The sequence below is a fragment of the Orycteropus afer genome, unplaced genomic scaffold (assembly GCF_000298275.1).
Source record: "Orycteropus afer afer isolate SDZICR_OR568_19922 unplaced genomic scaffold, OryAfe1.0 scaffold00416, whole genome shotgun sequence".
Classification (NCBI taxonomy): Eukaryota; Metazoa; Chordata; class Mammalia; order Tubulidentata; family Orycteropodidae; genus Orycteropus; species Orycteropus afer.
This window is the reverse complement of record NW_006922003.1, coordinates 943,070-961,408: the sequence shown is the minus strand read 5'-3', so window position 1 is coordinate 961,408 and position 18,339 is coordinate 943,070.

Sequence of the window (18,339 nt, the reverse complement as noted above, 5' to 3'; positions counted from 1 at the left end):
TGAAAAATAGATTACAAATGGCTTCTTAGTTTATTAACTTGTGTAAGTTCTTTGCTAAAATTTTAGCTAAAGCTTTTGTTGGGTGCAAGCAATATTAGCAGTTATGAACACTGAATCTTGAAACAGACTGTCTAAGTTTCAACCTAGCTCCATCACTTAGTAGTTTCTCGATCTGAAAAGTGAGTATATTTCTCTCACACTATTGCTGTGAAAATGAAATTAGTAATCTATCTAAAATGTTTGCAGATGCATTCTACACAAATTAATGACTACATGTGTGCTAACTAAATGTCAATCTTGTGTTCACTAAATTTCAAGAAAGATGCATGAAAATCAGGTATACTTCCAACTTGTGGGCATTAAAGTTTACAGTCAGGTCCACTAAATGCCCAACCAGAATTAAGGCACCTAAATGATTCCTGTACTGCAAAGAAAAAACAAGATCAGATGTCAAAATACCAGAATTCTCTCATTGTTTACACACAATCTAATGTCAAGGAATTGTATGCCATTATTTACTCTAAAGCAAAATCAAAAATATTTCAGCTAAATTCAATATTAGAAAATTAAATGAAATACCATAAACGATGTATTTTATGCATATCTGGCCATCCACTCTCAAAGAGGGAGCCCAGGGGTCAGTTTCTATAATTAGGTTTTAAAAACTAGAACAGTATATTAGAGTGTGGGGTACTGACCCATGCTCGTAGGTTAAAAGCCCGTTTAGTATGTCAGGGTCAGTGTACAGTCACAGATGCAAGCAGGCTGGTGATCAGAAACAATGGATCACAGAGGATGAGCAACTTGAAACATGAAGTTTCAATAAATAGTCTGGAGAAATAGTCTGTGAAAGGGTAGGATTTTTCAAGCCTATGAATAGCTAGAGATTTCTTCAGTGAAGTAAATTGAACAAACTAGTATGCTTTAAAGGAGTTCTGGTGGCGTAGTGCCTAAGGCACTTGACGCCTAACCAAAAGGCTGGCAGTTCAAACCCACCAGCCACTCTTTGGAAGGAAGGTTGCACAATCTACTTCTGTAGTAACATCACCTCGGAAACCCAAGGAGAGGTCGCTATGAGTCAGATTAGACAGCCCATAACAACAACCACAACAGTATGCTTTAAATATTTTCAAGTCTTAATTATTAAATAGAGTCTCCCACTCAATTATGTGCCTGGTAGTCATTCTTCTCTTAATTCTGTGGAATTTTAGATAAAGTAGCCACTATGCTTCCCCAATTAATTCATCTCTATGAAACACTCAATAATTAGAAGTGAAAAGAAGATGTGATACTTTTCAGGTAGGAAGATGTCTTTAGCTTTATGTTGTGGACCTATCCTTGTCCTTTAGTGCTGCTTACTCTTCAAAATACTTAGGTCACAATAGAGAAAGAAACTGTATTTTGTGGTGTGTTTCTCAACTGGTTCTGGGTAATTTCCCTTCATTTGATAGGGCAACTATCAAAATCTTACTGGGTCCACTATGCTTTCAGTTGTGACTTTGTTTAATGACTATTTGACAGTGTCTGATTTGCTTCTTTAGACTAGGTTGTATTTATATTACTTGCTCTTTTAGCATCTGTCTTTTCCACTACAGAGCTTGCAGAAGATATTATTTTCCAAAGATATTCACACTAAAATATATATATTATCCCACCTGTTCTTATAATTTGATGTTGATACTACTCTATTGAGAAGTAGAAGTCTGTATTTTCTTCCCCTAAGGAGATCTTTGTAACTTTATTATGGAAGGGATGTTATGCAACTTCTAGGACTAAGTTATAAAAGCAATACAATCCCTGTCTGCCTCTCTCTTGGACAATCTCTTAGTTGGTACGTACAAAATCTGACTATCCTAAAACTGCCATACTTGAGAGACCACATGAAGGTATCATCTAGAGACAGAGAAACCTGCCTGGGAAAATCCAGATGTTCCATCCCCCAGGTGTTCTCACATATTCTCAGCATGCCTTCAGATGATTCCAGCTTCAGTCTTCAAGCCACCTTAGGTGATGCTGAGTACAGCAGAGACAAGCTGTTGTGAGCAAAATGAATGTTGTTGTTTTAAGCAAGTACATTTTGGGGAAATTTGCTATAGAACCATAATATCTGAGACAGGATTCTTTAGAAACTGATTTCTAGGATAGCGTAGGGAGGAAAAATCTATGCATGTGAAAAATATAGTAATAACTTCTTCCCTGTGTTGACTTTCTTCTACGGGTTATTGGGGAAGGAGACCTTATTGCTTAACCATCTTTAGCTTAAAGTGATCTTTGATGTTACAATATTAAATCCGATCTACTTCCAAACTTTCATTCTCTCCATTCAATGACTGCACTGGAGTTGCATCAAACATGCATGTTTAAATTTTACATATATGTTTAGGAAAAAAATACTGAATATTATTAGCTGTATCACATATATAGAAAATACTTTTGTTTATGTCATTTTAGTCTGACAATGAGGACAATGTGTCTAACATTGTAGAAAACATTAACATAGAGAAAATAATTGCATGTTATCTTGTGAGATGATAAAATGAGCACAAGCTGCATTTCTTTTTTCTGGAATTAATCCAATTTGCAACATTTATCAATTGCCTTCTGGGTATCTCTGGATAGTGCAATTGAAAAACTTTTGACAAAATTCTAAAAACTGAAATCTGAGATGAATATAGCATAACTCAGTTGACAGCTTAAATGTCACACCTATTAAACTATAAGCTGTTAAATGGAACACAAAATATCTGCTAAATAGTTCACTTTATTTTCTATAGATTTTGGTCATATTGTCAGAAGATACTACTCCCTGGGAAACGATATCATGGTTGGTAAAGTCAACGGGCAAGGTTCTTGACAAGATAGATTGAAACAGTGGCTAAAACAATGGGCTCAAATAAAACAAGGGTTCTGGGGCTGGCACAGGACCTGGTAGTATTCATTCTATTGTACAGAGGGTCACTATAAGTTGGAGCCTACTCGATGGCACTTAACAACATTAATACATTGTTATTTATGTAAATCTCTAAAAATGTATTTATATATATTTATTAGCTACTATTACATTACTAACCTCTCAAATAATAAAGTGTTTATTATTATACAATAAAGATAATTGACCAAATTAAATCAAAAGGTGTTATTAAGATTTGTGGAAATATAATTATTTATGACTTGTCAAAGGGTGAAGTCCCTTTTGATCAGTTACGTGTTATCTGCTACAACTCGGTGAAGTGACTCAGGATTTTCTGTGCCTTTATATAAGGACATGGACACCTTTCTTTGGAGGACAAAGCCAGCAGAAAATGGAAAGTTCATACTATGAACAGCAGAGGAAATCAATTCTTATTCTTGTATGAATTGTGATGGGTCCAGAATACTGTGGTGTTTCTGTTGTTAGGTGCGGTTGAGTCGGTTCTGATTCATAGTGATCCTATGAACAACAGAACAAATACTGCCTGCTCTTGCACCATCCTCACAATCATGGCTATGCTTGAGTCCATTGTTGCAGCCACTGTGTCAATTTATCTTGTTGAGGGTCTTCCTCTTTTCCTCTGATCCTCTGCTATAGCGGGAACGACATCTTTCTCCAGGGATTAGTCTATTCAGATAACATGATCAAAGTACCAGAGATAAAGTATTGCCATCTTCACTTCTAAGAAGCATTGCACCTGTGCTTCTTCCAAGAAAGATTTGTACATTCTTTTGGCAGTCTGTGGTATATTCAATATTCTTTGCCAACACCATATTTGAAATGCATCAATTCTTCTTCAGTCTTCTTTATTCATTGTCCAGATTGCACGTGTGATTGAAAATACTGTGACTTCAGGTGCACCTTAGTCTTCAAAGTGACATCTTTACTCCTTAATAAATTAAAGTGGTCTTTTGTGCAGATTTGTCCAATGCAATACAATGTCATATTTCTTCACTGCTGCTTCCATGGGCGTTGAGAGTGTCATTATTTTGTCCAACTATCATGATGTTACTTCTTGGTCCACTTGTGAGCATTTTTATCTTCTTTATGTTGAGGTGTAATCCATAATGAATGCCATATTCTGATTTTCACACAGATTGAACAAGTATGATGAAAAGATACAACCCTGATGCACATCTTTTTTGATTTTAAACCATGCAGTATCCTGTTGTTATCCTGTATCCTGGAATAACTACCTCTTCATCTCTGTACAGGTCCTGAAGGAGCACAATTAAGTGTTCTGGAATTCCCATTTTTTTGAAATATTACCCATAGTTTGTTGTTATCTATGCAGTTGAATGTCTTTGGACAGCCAATAAAATACAAAGAAGCATGTCTCTGTAATTCTCTGCTTTCAGCCAAAAATAATCTTATACCAGCAATGATATCCCCTCGTTCCACATCCCCTTCTGAATTTGGCTTGACATTCTAGCAGTTCCTTCCTGACGTACTGTTAGCAACTGTTTTTGAATTATCTTCAGCAAAATTTTACTTGCATGTGATTAACTATGTTGTCTAATAATGTCCACATTCTGTTGGATCACCTTTTATCAGAATGTGCATAAATATGGATCTCTTCCTGTCAGTTGTCCAGGTAGCTGTCTTCCAAATTTCTTGGAATAGACAAATGAGTATTTCCAGTGTTATATTCTTTTGTTGAAACATCTCAGTTGGTGTTCTGCCAATTTGTGAAATCTTGTTTTTTGCCAATGCTTCAGTCCCAGATCCTTGAAATTCTACCAAAGACAAAAGTAATGTAAATATAGAATTTTTGTGGTAAAAGTTTATTTATTTACTTAAAAGAACACTACTTTTATAAGAAATATTTCTTGATTTCAATGTCAGAAAATAATAACTTGCTTTATGGTTCAGTGATAGAATGATAAAAATAACATATTCATTGTCTTTTATTATTAAATATATGTCTACATCTATCTATTGACCTAGCTAGCTAGCTACCTATCATCTATCATTTAATCATCAATGTAAGAATGTATGTATGCAAGTAGGTAGCAAGTTACCTTATTTAATATTCATAAGAGATAAAATAAACAATGCAATTATATAAAATGTTTTTATTTAAATTTCTCTGGATCTCATTTTACTGTTAAAAAACATTGAAATTATAAGTAATGAAGTAGATATTATACATATTTAACACAGAAAACTGAAATTCATAGGATTTAAATGACTCTACCAAACTGACTACTTCTGAATAGAAGAGCCAGTTTTAATTCAATATTTTTTCATACATTTATTAAATACACATTTATTATGATATTGGAGAAAATGTTCACAGTGCAAATAATAATAATAATAAAATATTACTATTGAAAATAAAAGAATACATAAAAAGTAGAGACAGAATAAAATTAGTGGAGAGAACATGGACTTTGGCAACAATGATATATTTTGCTAACACTTATTTATCACAGTAGCTCTCATTTATTGAGTGTCATGTCTTTTGACAAACACTTTACATACTTATACATTTACACTTAAGTACCAGTGTGGTCTTAAGTTGTGTATGTGTACGTGTGTGTGTGTGTGTGTGTAGTCAATGAATTAAACAGATCAATATGAAAAGTGTAGTCTAAAAAAAAGTATGGCATGAAGATATTTTACAAAATATCTAATACATATGGCCAGAAATATATGAGTAAATGTTGAAGTTCATTAATGCTCAGAAAAATAAGAATCATAACAATGATGAAATTGTATACTCATTTTATCAAAATTAAATAAAAAGCATTATAAAAATAAATCTGATAATAATAAATGTTCGGGTGAATATTGATCCACCAAGATCCATTCCTGGTGGAAGTTAAAATACTATAACCTCTTTGAGAAGTTTGCCATTACAGTTTAGCATTATCTCATCATTATGAAGTCAATATGTCTAAATCTCTAGCAATTTTACTCCTATGTATATTATCTAGAGAAATGCTTTTCCATAGGCTCCATGAGACATGGGCAAACAAGTTCATAAATCATTACTCTTGACAGGAAATTCTTGGAAAAAAAAATTCAAGCACTCATCATCAAGAAAATAATCCAAAAGAATAAAAATCAAGTACACATTCACACAATGGGTATTTTATATGATTAAAAATTAACAATAATGTAGATGATTCTTTCTAGGTGGAATGACAGTACATGGACAAAGAGATCAGCTGTTGTTGTTGTTGTTATGTGCCGTCGAGTCGGCCCCGACTCATAGCGACCCCTCCTTGGGTTTCCGAGGCAGTATCACTACAGAAGTAGATTGCCCCATCTTCCTTCTGAGGAGTCCCCGGTGGGTTTGAACCGCCAGCCTTCTGGTTAGCAGTCAAGTGCCTTAGCCACTATGCTACCAGATCTCCCTAGTACCAGACTTTTCCCTAAAATGGATATAAATCTTATATTTGGGACATGTGAAAATATTGGAAAGTAGCTTGAATTACTTGGAGAAGAGCTTGTCATTATAATCACATCAATTTCTTTTTCTATTAATATGAATTTGGTGGGTGCTCAATCAATGCCTAATGTTGAATGAAGCATGTGTAATATAATTCAGCAATTTTTAGGCATAAGTGAGATAGTCCATATGTCTAGAAAGAGATGAATTACTCTAGAAGTTGCTGGTTAAGGATTGTCAAGTAACATTAAAATATTTTCTCTCATTATCTTCACAAAACAGGAACTCTGGGGTCTCTTTATATAGTTACCTATTGACAAGTAAGAGGATAAAAGAAACACTGAGTACAATTGTTGACTCCATGATAACAGTAATCAAACAACAACAACAGCAACAACAACAAAACAAACCCCTGTATTGATTCTGACTCATATTGACCCTATAAGATAGAGTCAACCTACTCCATAAGGCTTTCAAGGCTGTAATCTTTAGGGAAGCAGACTGCTCTATCTTTCTACTGTGGAGTGATTGGTGGGTTTGAGCTCTCGATTTATCAGTAAGCAGTTGAGTTTTTAACCACTGCCTCACAAGAGTAATTATGACAGTAATTAAGATATTTAAACACCTTAAGACTAGTTTTGAAGACTTAATACCTTAAGACTAGTTTTGAAAGATGTTCAGGATATTAACACCTTTAAAATTTTGGGAATTATGTTATTGTTTGGACTTTGCAGGTCCAGCATAATGAAGGTTTCATTTCTTCCCAGACAATAGACTGGTAATTTGAATTCCTCATACTTAATATTTTCTCAGATTTTTAACCAAATGTTTCATTTGGTTTAATGAGGAAACAACTGAAGTGTTCATCCACAGTTGAATGTATAAGCAATTTGTGGTATATATATACAATGGAAAACTATGCAACCAGAAAGACAATGAAGAGTCCTTGAAACAGAACATAGAAGGTAAAGAGGGCACAGTGCTAAGTGAAATACATTGAGCATATAAATTCAAATGTTATATTATCCTTCTTTGATAAGAATACAAGAATAGATATAGATAATAGACAGACCAACTGATGGTTATCAGGGGAAGAAATGGGAGGCAGGGAGTATGTTTTAGATCACAAACAATTGTTATTCTTGGTTATGGAAAACATGAAATTGAATGTGGATGTAGTGAGCACAGCACAACCAAAGTAAAAATGAGTGTTTGAGGATATATGGTTGGGTATAAGCATGTTAGTATATGAGTAGGTACATAGGTGTGTATATAGGTGAGAAAAGATAGAAGCATCTATAGGAATGTGTATGTGTGTGCAGGCATATATAGTCATCAAAAACACAAATCCAAATACTTTTCAGACATGACTAAACACTTAAAAAAATTAGTTTTATGTGTTTGAAAGCTTAGGACCATATTCTCAGGGGCCAATTCATTCAAGCATACCACAGTTCACTAAAATCATGATCCATATCTTAGTAAAGTGAATATTGTCTGGTGTCTTAAAAGATTGTAAGAAGCCATCTAAAATACAGTTATGGGTCTTTTCTCACCAGGAGAAGACCAGTGAGAAGGTAACCCAAACTCAGAAAATAAACATGTCTACACAAGCCACAACCTCACCTATCCTGAGACCAGAAGAATTAGATTGTGCCTGGCTACCACCACTGACTGTTCTGAGCAGGGTCACAGTAGATGGTCCCAGACAGAATGGGAGAAATATGTGAAGCACAACTCAAATTCTTCCTTTTTCATTTTAAACAGACTAATTGGAAAAATAGAGAACATAGGACTCTATGAGACTACTGCTCTGAGACACCCTTTAAACATAGAACCAAGCTTGTTTTCTGAGATCACATTTTAGTGAAATAGTAGAGAGGCATACAAAGTAAAACATATTATCCATAAGCTTGATGATTTACTTAAAAAAATATTTTTAAAAAAATCAGTAGGACATCAAATGGTCACAGCTACTCAAAAGTAAAGAAGAAAATATAAGGGGTAGAAAAACTAATAATGGAAAGGGAACAAAGAGAAAATAATTATAGATAATGTTGACACATTTGGATAAATGTAACTAACTAATGTTGACACATTTGGATAAATGTAACTAACTAATGTTGCTGAACAAATTGTGTGGAAATTGTCAAATGAGAACCTAACTTGCTGTGTCAACTTTCACCAAAACTTAATCAAATATTATTTTTTAAAAAGTGAGGTGCCATTATTGACCAGAGTTCTAGTTAAAATGTCATAAGATGTTTGCTTTCTATGGAATAGTTGCTGTTATTAGTTGCCCTTGGGTTGACTTTGTGAAAAATGGAAAGAGAGCTTGCCCAGTCCTGTGCCATTTTTGTGATCACTGATGTGTTTGAGTAATTGTTATGGCTGTTGTATCAATACAACTGTATCATTAGACTGATTTTTATCTTATAAATTTAATTTTAGTATTTGTTTTAATTTTTAATAAAATTTACAATGATATTGCTATATTATTTAGGATATAGGCTAATCTGCTACAATGAACCCCCAATATATAATGCCTTTTTTTTCTGAAGGTGCTATATTCAGTGCAGTGTTGAATGGAAGTGTTAGGTGTCACTGATGATAGTGGTTGAAAACATTATAAACGTAGCTAATATCACTGAATTGTACATGTAAAAAATGTTGAAAAGACACCAAAGTTTTTATTTCACCAAAATTCATTAGAAGTGAAGGCAGTTTTCAAGAATCTTTGTGAAGATTATGGTAATCTCTCAAACCAAAGTAGCAAAGTACATGGTTTTCAGTGTTCACTAGGAAGCTCCTGTGAATCTGATCAGCCTGTTACTTCCACTGGGTAAACCATGGCTCTTTCTTTTTTAATGTATTCCAGATCTCTGGGGATTTATTCCTTTTGGCAAATTCTAATTGAGACCTACATTGGAAAGGAGGCTCAGGCAAAAGTAGCTTCTGATAAATTAGAGGAGAATATAGAATGGATTGGGATGGTATTGAGCTGATAACAGACAATGCAGCACAAAGAGTTTAAAAACAGTTGCTAAAGACAACTGGTGTGAGAATTCAATTTCAAATCTGTCATTCTGGGTTCTCTTGAATTTTTGTTTCCCTTTGTTTTCCTTGATAGTTTTGTCTCCTTGTTTTTAAATGGATTTTCTCTACAGATTATTCACTGCAAAGTGATATTTTGGTTTCATTTATTTTAGATAATTTTGCATTTTCTTTTGAAAGTAGAGTAGAAAGTGTTATGTTTATTACTATCATCTATTGCCTATATAACAATTTTAAATTTCTTCTAACATAAAGTATATGCTGAAATTTGGACAGTCCAACATTGTGTTCTTGCAGTGTCCTTGCCAGCCATATGTCAAAACATTCATAAACATATGGGAAATTTTACATAGCTTGTCACAAAATCCAAGGAACATACAAAAAGATTGTAAAATCACCATATTAGGGTATTAAATAAAAACTATTTATCTTTGTCCCTTAAACCCTCTGAGAAACAGTTCAAAACTGTTCATTCTGAAACATGGATTATTTTCATGAACAGAGATATTTAATTGTGAAGGCACTGGGAATCACACTTAAAGTGGGAAATTTTAACAACATAATGAACAGCCTAGATCAAATAAAACTCTGGAAAATATCTAAATTTCTAGAGAATTTAGAAAATCATATAGGTTATGGCTACCACTTTCATTTGTATAGTGTTTTCCAATAAACTCTTCCAAAGTGTTCTCTGCCTTTAGTTTAGTTTACTATATTGGTAGTTTGAAGAGAGTAGATGAGTGCTTTGGTACCACTATATAATTTTAATCTCTCACTATGTTGGAAGACATAAAGAGATGAGGGTTATGCTCTGTTGCTTTTGTATTTTTGAGTCCTACATATATCTCTGGAACATTGTAAATACTTGTCCTGGAGGATTTTACCTTAAGAACAAATGAAGACAGGTTCAGGTATACCATGATAGACTATCTAATTTACTGCAAAGTACTCATAGCAAGGCATGCAAGTTAGACTCCAAGACATTTATTTAGCATTAGAGAATCAGAATAAATAATTATAATGTTACTTTAAGGATTAAAGTCCAAATAATTAGACTTCAGACTAAAGATTTAATAAGTGGTCTTGAAACGATAGTTAACCACCTCAAACTCAGGGTAGCCAGGGTCCAAGAGTCAAAGTTAGAGAGAAGAGATCTTTTGGTTCTGTCTTCTCTGAAAATGAGCAGAAATCCATGGATTTATATACCTTGTGTGCTGTTATGTTCATTAAAATTGATATGTTTTATTGCCAATTAAAGAAATGCTGAATGATACATTTATGTTTTGTTAATTTACATTATGCTTTATTAATTAGGGGACTGCTGTATGGCATATTTATGTTCATGTTTAGTACATGTTTCAAGGCCAAGTTAATTAATTTAAAATGATCAGAATTGTTTAGAGATATATTTATTTTTTGCTAATTCATAGAGATTTGTTCAATGTTACATTCCATTATCACAGAATGTAGGTTGCAGCCTAATTTCAGAAAGTTATTTTCAAGCTACTTCACATACTTCTATTTTTTATTTTTGAAGCTGGAATGATTTATAGTTAACAATTAAAGAACATTATAGAAATATATATGATTCTACTTCTGAGTTCAGAAATTCACCGTTTTAACTTCACATTGTAAGTGACTTATACATAGTTTAAGAGGATACATAGAACACACATAGTGTAAGGGGATACATACATAGAACAAGGGCATACTGCATGGTTTAAAATCAGGAAGGGACTGTTTCAGGGTTGTACCCTTTCATGATGCTGATTCAATCTGTATGTTGAGCAAGTTATCCCAGAAACTATATTATATGAAGAGGAGTGTGGCTTCAAGATTGGAGGATGACTCATTAAAACATGAATACACAGACTACACAACTTTGCTTGTTTAAAATGAAAATGACTTGAAGCACTTACTGATGAAGATTAAAGACTGCAGTCTGCAGTATGGATTATAGCTTAATATAAAGAAAACAAAAATCCTCACAAGTGGACCAATAAGCAGCATCACAATAAATGGAGAAAAGATTGAAGTAGTCAAAGATTTCATGTTACTTGTTTCCACAATTAACACCAATGGAAGATGCAGTCAAGGCATCATTGGAGGATGACGTGCACTGGGAAAATCTGCAAAAGACCTGTAAAATGTTGAATAGCAAAGATATTCTTTGAAGACTAAAAGTGTACCTAACACAAGCCATACTGTTTTCAATAGCCTCATAAGCACAGGATACCTGAACAATGAATAAGAAAGACCAAAGAAGAATTCATGCCTTTGAATTATGGTTCTGGAGAAGAATACCAAAAGTACCATGGACTGCCAGAAGAACTAACTAGTACAGCCAGAATGCTCCTTGTAAGTGAGAATGGTCAGACCCGTCTCACTTGGTTTGGTCATGTTGTCAGAAGGGACCATTCCCTGGAGAAGGAAAGTGGTGAGTCAACCAAAAAGGGGAAGGCCCTCAATGAGATGGATTGACACAGTGGCTGCAACAATGGGTTCAGGTATAGCAAGGACTGTGGCTGGGCAGGACCGGGCAGTATTTAATTCTGTTGTACATAGGGTTGCTATCAGTTGGAACTAACTAGATGGCACTTAACAACAACGACAACAACAACAATATTCATAGTATTAATAATTCAATTCATAGTATTTATAAAAATATCATAACAGTTTGAAAAATCATCATAGAATTATACATAATAGTGACTTTCACATAGGTGTTTAAAGAACATTACAGAGTTAGATATGATGTGATAGCATAAAAAAGCATACAGTACTCATTAGATGTTTGATCAATGGATAAATGTATCATTAGAACTTGCCTGTCAATAACATATTTTAACGCAATCTTGAAACATCTCCTTCAGAATTGAGATTTTTAATTTTTTTTTTCTACTGCAGGATTTGGAGCTCTGGTAGCATAGTGCTGAAGGGATTTGACTGCTAACCAGAAGGCTAGTAGTTCAAACCCAGCAGCCACTCCTCTGAAGGAAGACTGGGCAATCTACTTCTGTAGTGATACTGCCTTGGAAACCCAAGGAGGGGTCGCTATGAGTTGGGTCCGATTCGATGGCACATAACAACAACAAGAATCAGGATTTGAGCCAAGTCTTGGACTATGCTATCAGATCTCCAATAGATTATATAGGATAGACTGGACAGTCTGAACATAGGTCTATACAATCTGAACCTTCTGAGTGAATCTTATTTTCAAGTGCTCCATTTAAGGTTGAGGAGCTCTGGTAGTGTAGTTCCTAAGGCACTTAACTGCTAACCAGAAGGCTGGCAGTTCAAACCCACCAGCCACTCCTCAGAAGGAAGGTTAGTCAATCTACTTCTGTAGTGCTAGTGCCTCGGAAACCCAAGGAGGGGTTGCTATGAGTCTGGTCCAACTCGATGGCACATAACAACAACAAAAACAACCATTTAAGGTTGGTGAGAGGTTTTCCTTTGCTTGGCATGCTTGATTGGGACTATTACTTAAACAGGCTTTTATTATTTTTTTTTCCATTTATAGGTATCTTTTCTAATATCCTCTTATCTTGCTCATGAACTTTGAGAATACTTTAAATATCTACATTAGGAAATGAAATAGCAGTATAGCTTACTTAAAATGTAAGATATCTGGAAAGGTAGTGAGCATAGACTGATGAAAATAAAGTGTTGGAATGGTGTGGAATGGACTAGTACTAAATAAAACTGGTATAGGGAGTAGTGAGAACTACCCTGAGTCGTGGAACAGAAGTGAAGCATGATAGAAGTTGATGGAAGGTAATGGAGAAAAGAAGGGCATTAGCCAAACATTACCAAGGTGATTACCACACTCTGGTGCAAAGTCATTCAGTGGAAACACTTTCTCCCATCTATTTCAATTTTCCATGCAATTGGTCATCTGACAGCTACAGTATAGCTCCCCAAGTTCCTTATTAAAGAAGGTTTCTTGAGTGTTTTCTAAAGCAATATCAGCAAGAGTCAAATAACCAGAAATTAAAATTGCTCTGCTATTCACCTGTAAGAAAGATGGATCTTTATTTACAACAAGAGTTGTCTCTTTGCTTATTTTGGAGTCCATTTCTCACATTGGGATTATTTTTGAAGTCTCTGCCAAAAGAGTTTTGGATAAAGTCTCACAATTTACAATTAAAACCAAAATATTAATATGTTCTCAATTTTGTAAAAATAAATAAAAGAAATTGTGAAGGCTTTCCCCAAGCAAGGACAACTGATGAGTTGTTTTTGCAGAGCAAGTCTGGATTTACCTTTCACATATGTTCGGTAAAGTGTGAAGTTATACAGGAAGCCTTGTACATTAAGGTGATAGACTATAACTTTGCCTCATTAGCATTACAAATAACACATATGATGAATAATAACTTTAGCTATGAATACATCAGGAACTCTGGTAGCATAGTGCCTAAAGCTCTTGACTGCTAACCAGAAGGCTTGAGGTTCAAACCCACCAGCCACTCCTTGGAAGGAAGTTTGGGCAATCTACTTCCAGAGTGATACTGCCTCAGAAACCCAAGGAGGGGGTCGCTATGAGTTGGGTCAGATTCGACGGCACATAACAACAACAGCAACAACATGAATACATCATCCTCTTCTGTTGGACATTACTAGAGAAACTGATACTTTAAATGGATGCTTTCAGATGATTTTTGACAAGACACATGCATATAAACTTTGAATATTTTTATGTCATTTGGAAATCTATCCTTATTTAGAAAAAGCCACTCAGTGGGAGTTCTAGAAAGAGTCTAAATATAAAGTTATTTTGCAAAGGACTTCAAAGTGAGTGTTCATCTTTAATAGTACAAGCGATAAAGGATTTTGAACTATTTATGTTTTCCTTCTCTTCTAAAACCTAGATGAACATTTACATAAAATATCACCTTTCAAAAGTGAAAAATCTTGATGAGGTGGTTGAATAATGCCTCTGTTTCCTAGAGCATGAATGCAGGGTTATTTACTACTCAACTTGAACATATTGGAATGGAGAGATGGTCGTAAAAATAATAACTATATCTAACACAGCCACAAGCTTTCACAGAAAATGACGAAAGTTTCATGTTTGTATATTGAAAAGGTACAAATCATTGAAATCATATATATTCCATAAGCTATTTTTTTGCAATTATGCTTATAAACATTTTTCCCTTAAGTTTTAGAAAAAAAAGAAGGAAAATATGATAAAAATCCATAAATTAATATATTTTGTTTAGATAATTCAATATTAATGACACATAACCATTGAGATAATACAGATAAATAAAAGAAACAATAGATTATAATTTTTACCAATTATTGTTGTTGTTGTTAGATATTATTAAGTTGGTTCTGACTCACAAAACTATGCAATCCTACGCCTTCCTCACAATAATTGAGCTCATTGCAGCAGCACTGGGTCAATCCTTCTCATTGAGGATCTTACCCCTTTTCAGTTAAATAAAAAAAAAAAAACAGTGCTGTGATCGGATCTGACTCATAGTGACCCTTCCTTGGGTTTCTGACCCACCAGCCACTCCTCAGAAGGAAGATGGGGCAATCTACTTCTGTAGTGATACTGCCTCGGAAACCCGAGGAGGGGTCGCTATGAGTCGGTCCGACTTGACGGCACATAACAACAACAACAACATCACTACAGAAGCAAATTGGTCAATCTTCCTTCCGAGGAGTGGCTGGTGGGTTTGAACAGCCAGGCCTCTGGTTAGCAGTCAAATGCCTTAGGCACTTGAGCACCAGAGCAGTTTATCAAGCTTTATATCCTTCACCAGAGAATGGTCCCTTCTGACAATATGACTGAAGTCCAGTAGATGAAGTCTGACGATTCTCACTTCTAAAGGAACATTCTGGCCATACTTCCTCCAAGACAGATGTGTTTGTTCTTCTTTTAGTTCATGGTACATGGAGTATTTTGGGCCAACACCACAATTCAAATGCATCAATTCCTGTTTGGTCTTCCTTACTCATTATCCAGCTCCCCCATATAAGCTGTGGAAAATGCCATGGTTTGGGTCAGGTGCACATTAGTCTTCTTTGCTCTTTAACACTTTAAGAGTTCTTTTAAGCAGATTTGTTCAATACAATACATTATATGATTTCTTGGCTGCTGTTTTGTGGGCATTGATTATGTATCCAAGTAAAATGAAATCTTTGACAACTTTAAACTTTCTCCATTTGTTGTTATTGTTAGGTGCCATTGAATTGATTCTGACTCATAGCAACCCTATGTACAATAGGATGAATCATTGCCCTGTCCTGCACCATCGTCACAATCCTTGCTATGCTTGAACCCATCATTGTAGCCACTGTGTCAATCCATCACATTGAGGGTCTTCCTTTTGTTTGCTAACCATCCACTTTACCAAGAATTATGTGCTTCTCCATTTCCATTTATTGTGATGTTGCTTATTGGTCCAATTTTGAGAATTTTTGTTTCCTTTATGTTGAGATGTAATCCATACTGAAGGATGTAGTCTTTGATCTTCATCATAAGTGCTTCAAATATTCTTCACTTTCAACAAAGAAGATTGTGTCATCTGCATATGGCAGGCTGTTAATGAGTCTTCCTCAAATCCTGAAGCTGCATTCTTCTTCATATAGTCCAGCTTCTTGGATTATTTGCTCAGCATAAAGATTGAATAAGTATGATGAAAGGATACAACCTTGACTTACACATTTCCTGATTTTAAAACACACATTCTGTTAAAAAACAAAACAAAAAAAAAAAAAAACTGCCTCTTGGTTTATGTACAGGTAAGCACAAGTAAGTGTTCTGGGATTTCTGTTCTTTACAATATTACCCATAATTTATGATTCATACAGTCTACTGCTTTGCCTAGTCAATAACTCATGGGTAAACATCTCTTTGATATTCTTTAGTTTCAGCCTGTCCATCTCCTATCAGCATTGATATCCCTCATTCCACATCCTCTTCTAATTTTACCAAATTTATAATATTTTAAATAGTCTCCCAAACTTCTCATTCACCTGCTTATACTCCTTTTCACAAAAATTAAATAGTATTGAGAATACATAGGTTATTTCTTTTTACACTTTTTACAACATTCATAGTGAGTTAAAATATTATAGGATTTAGAGGAATTATTTTTGTTTCTACCCAGTTAGGCTTTTTATTGAGCTAATTTTGCTGAAACTTCTTATGTTGGTTGGAAGAACAGCCTTATAAGTTGTATTATGACTGAATAGACATTAGAGTTTCACAGAGAACTCTCTCTCCAGAGATATGTGATTACCTCTAAAAAAATAATGAGATTTGGGACCAAGGAGCCATCCCTTAGACTCATTGTCTGAAGGTAAGAATTTGTCTTAGTTATCTAGTGTCATTTTCACAGAAATACCACAAGTGGGTGGCTTTAACAAACAGAAATTTCTTTTTTACAGTTTAGGACTATTTCCCGGAGAAGGATACCAAGTTTGGTAAAGTGGGATCATGGGGATGATGCAAGCCCAGGCCATATTTCATTCTGTTGTACATAGGGTTGCTACGAGTTAGAGCCAACTCAACATCACCTAACAACAACAACAACAACAAGGAACTAGATGTTCACATTCAAGGTGCTGACTCTAGGGGAAAGATTTCTCTTTCTTTCAAAAGAAATTGCCTCAAGGTACACCATATATTGATCCTGCCTCATTAGCATAAAAAACCCATCCCCAAATGGGATTATAAGCACAAACACAGAGGTTAGGCTTTACAACAAATATTTTTTTGGGACTCGATCAATCTATAAGAGATACTAAGATGTTTCCTAAGTGTAATTTTTTATATGTGGGCTCAAAATATTTCCCTGTATTTCTCAGGAAAATAGGATCAACAGCTATTTCTCTCTTATTTGCCCATTCTGAATAATATCAGATACATTTTTTGGGTAAAATTTGGAATTAATCATAGACACTTTTTTAGACTAACTATTTATTCCTGAAATCCAAACAATTATAGAAAGAGTGTGAATGATAATAAACACTGTTTCTGAGTCCTTAGTGAGATCCAGATACTAGAGTAAGCACTGAGTTTGATATTTCATTTAGACTTCACACAAGTTCTGCATTTCAAGCACTATTATCATTGACTTTCAAGAAAAGTGAGGATTCCACCTTGGAAGGGTTAAGTAAGTTAGCCAAAGTCAAACAGCTGTTGAATGGAGGAAATGAGAACCTTAACTAGTCTGTGTTAAAAAAACCAAACCAAACCCACCACCGTTGAGTTGGGTCTGACTTACACTGTTTTAAATTTAGCCATGGCACAACTTTTTTCCCTTTTTTAAAAATCTTTCCTATATATATGGGGCTAATACATCATTGAATAATAAGTAAAGTAAAAAAGAAAAAAAAATAATGATGGCTCTTAACTTTTTGTCCAAAACCACATTTTCTTGCCCATATACCATAAAATGTGCCATTATGTACTGAATATAATAGTATTGGGTGGATTTGAAATAAAATAAATTCAAATTTCATTTTGGCTCTACCTAGTCTTAAATTCTTCTTATCCCTTCTGAATTATCTTTTACAATTAAAGGCACTAATGTCCATCTAGTCAATCAATCCATAAACATAACAGTCAGCATTATTTTTGGAGAATTTCAATTCTTCTCAATGTTTGTAAGTAAAGATGTCACAGGCTCTTTGACATATTCTTATTGAGAAAGAGATTCTGGGGTAGGTTCTTTGTCTTCTTTGACCAATGAGATACATAAGAAATACTATGCTGGCTTCTAGGAGCTCTGGTAACATAGTGGCTAAGGCACTTCTGCTAATCAGAAGGCTGGTGGTTCAAACCCACCAGCCACTCCTGGAAGGAAGATGGGGCAATCTACTTCTGTAGTGATACTGCCTCGGAAACCCAAGGAGGGGTCGCTATGAGTCGGGTCCGACTCAATGGCACATA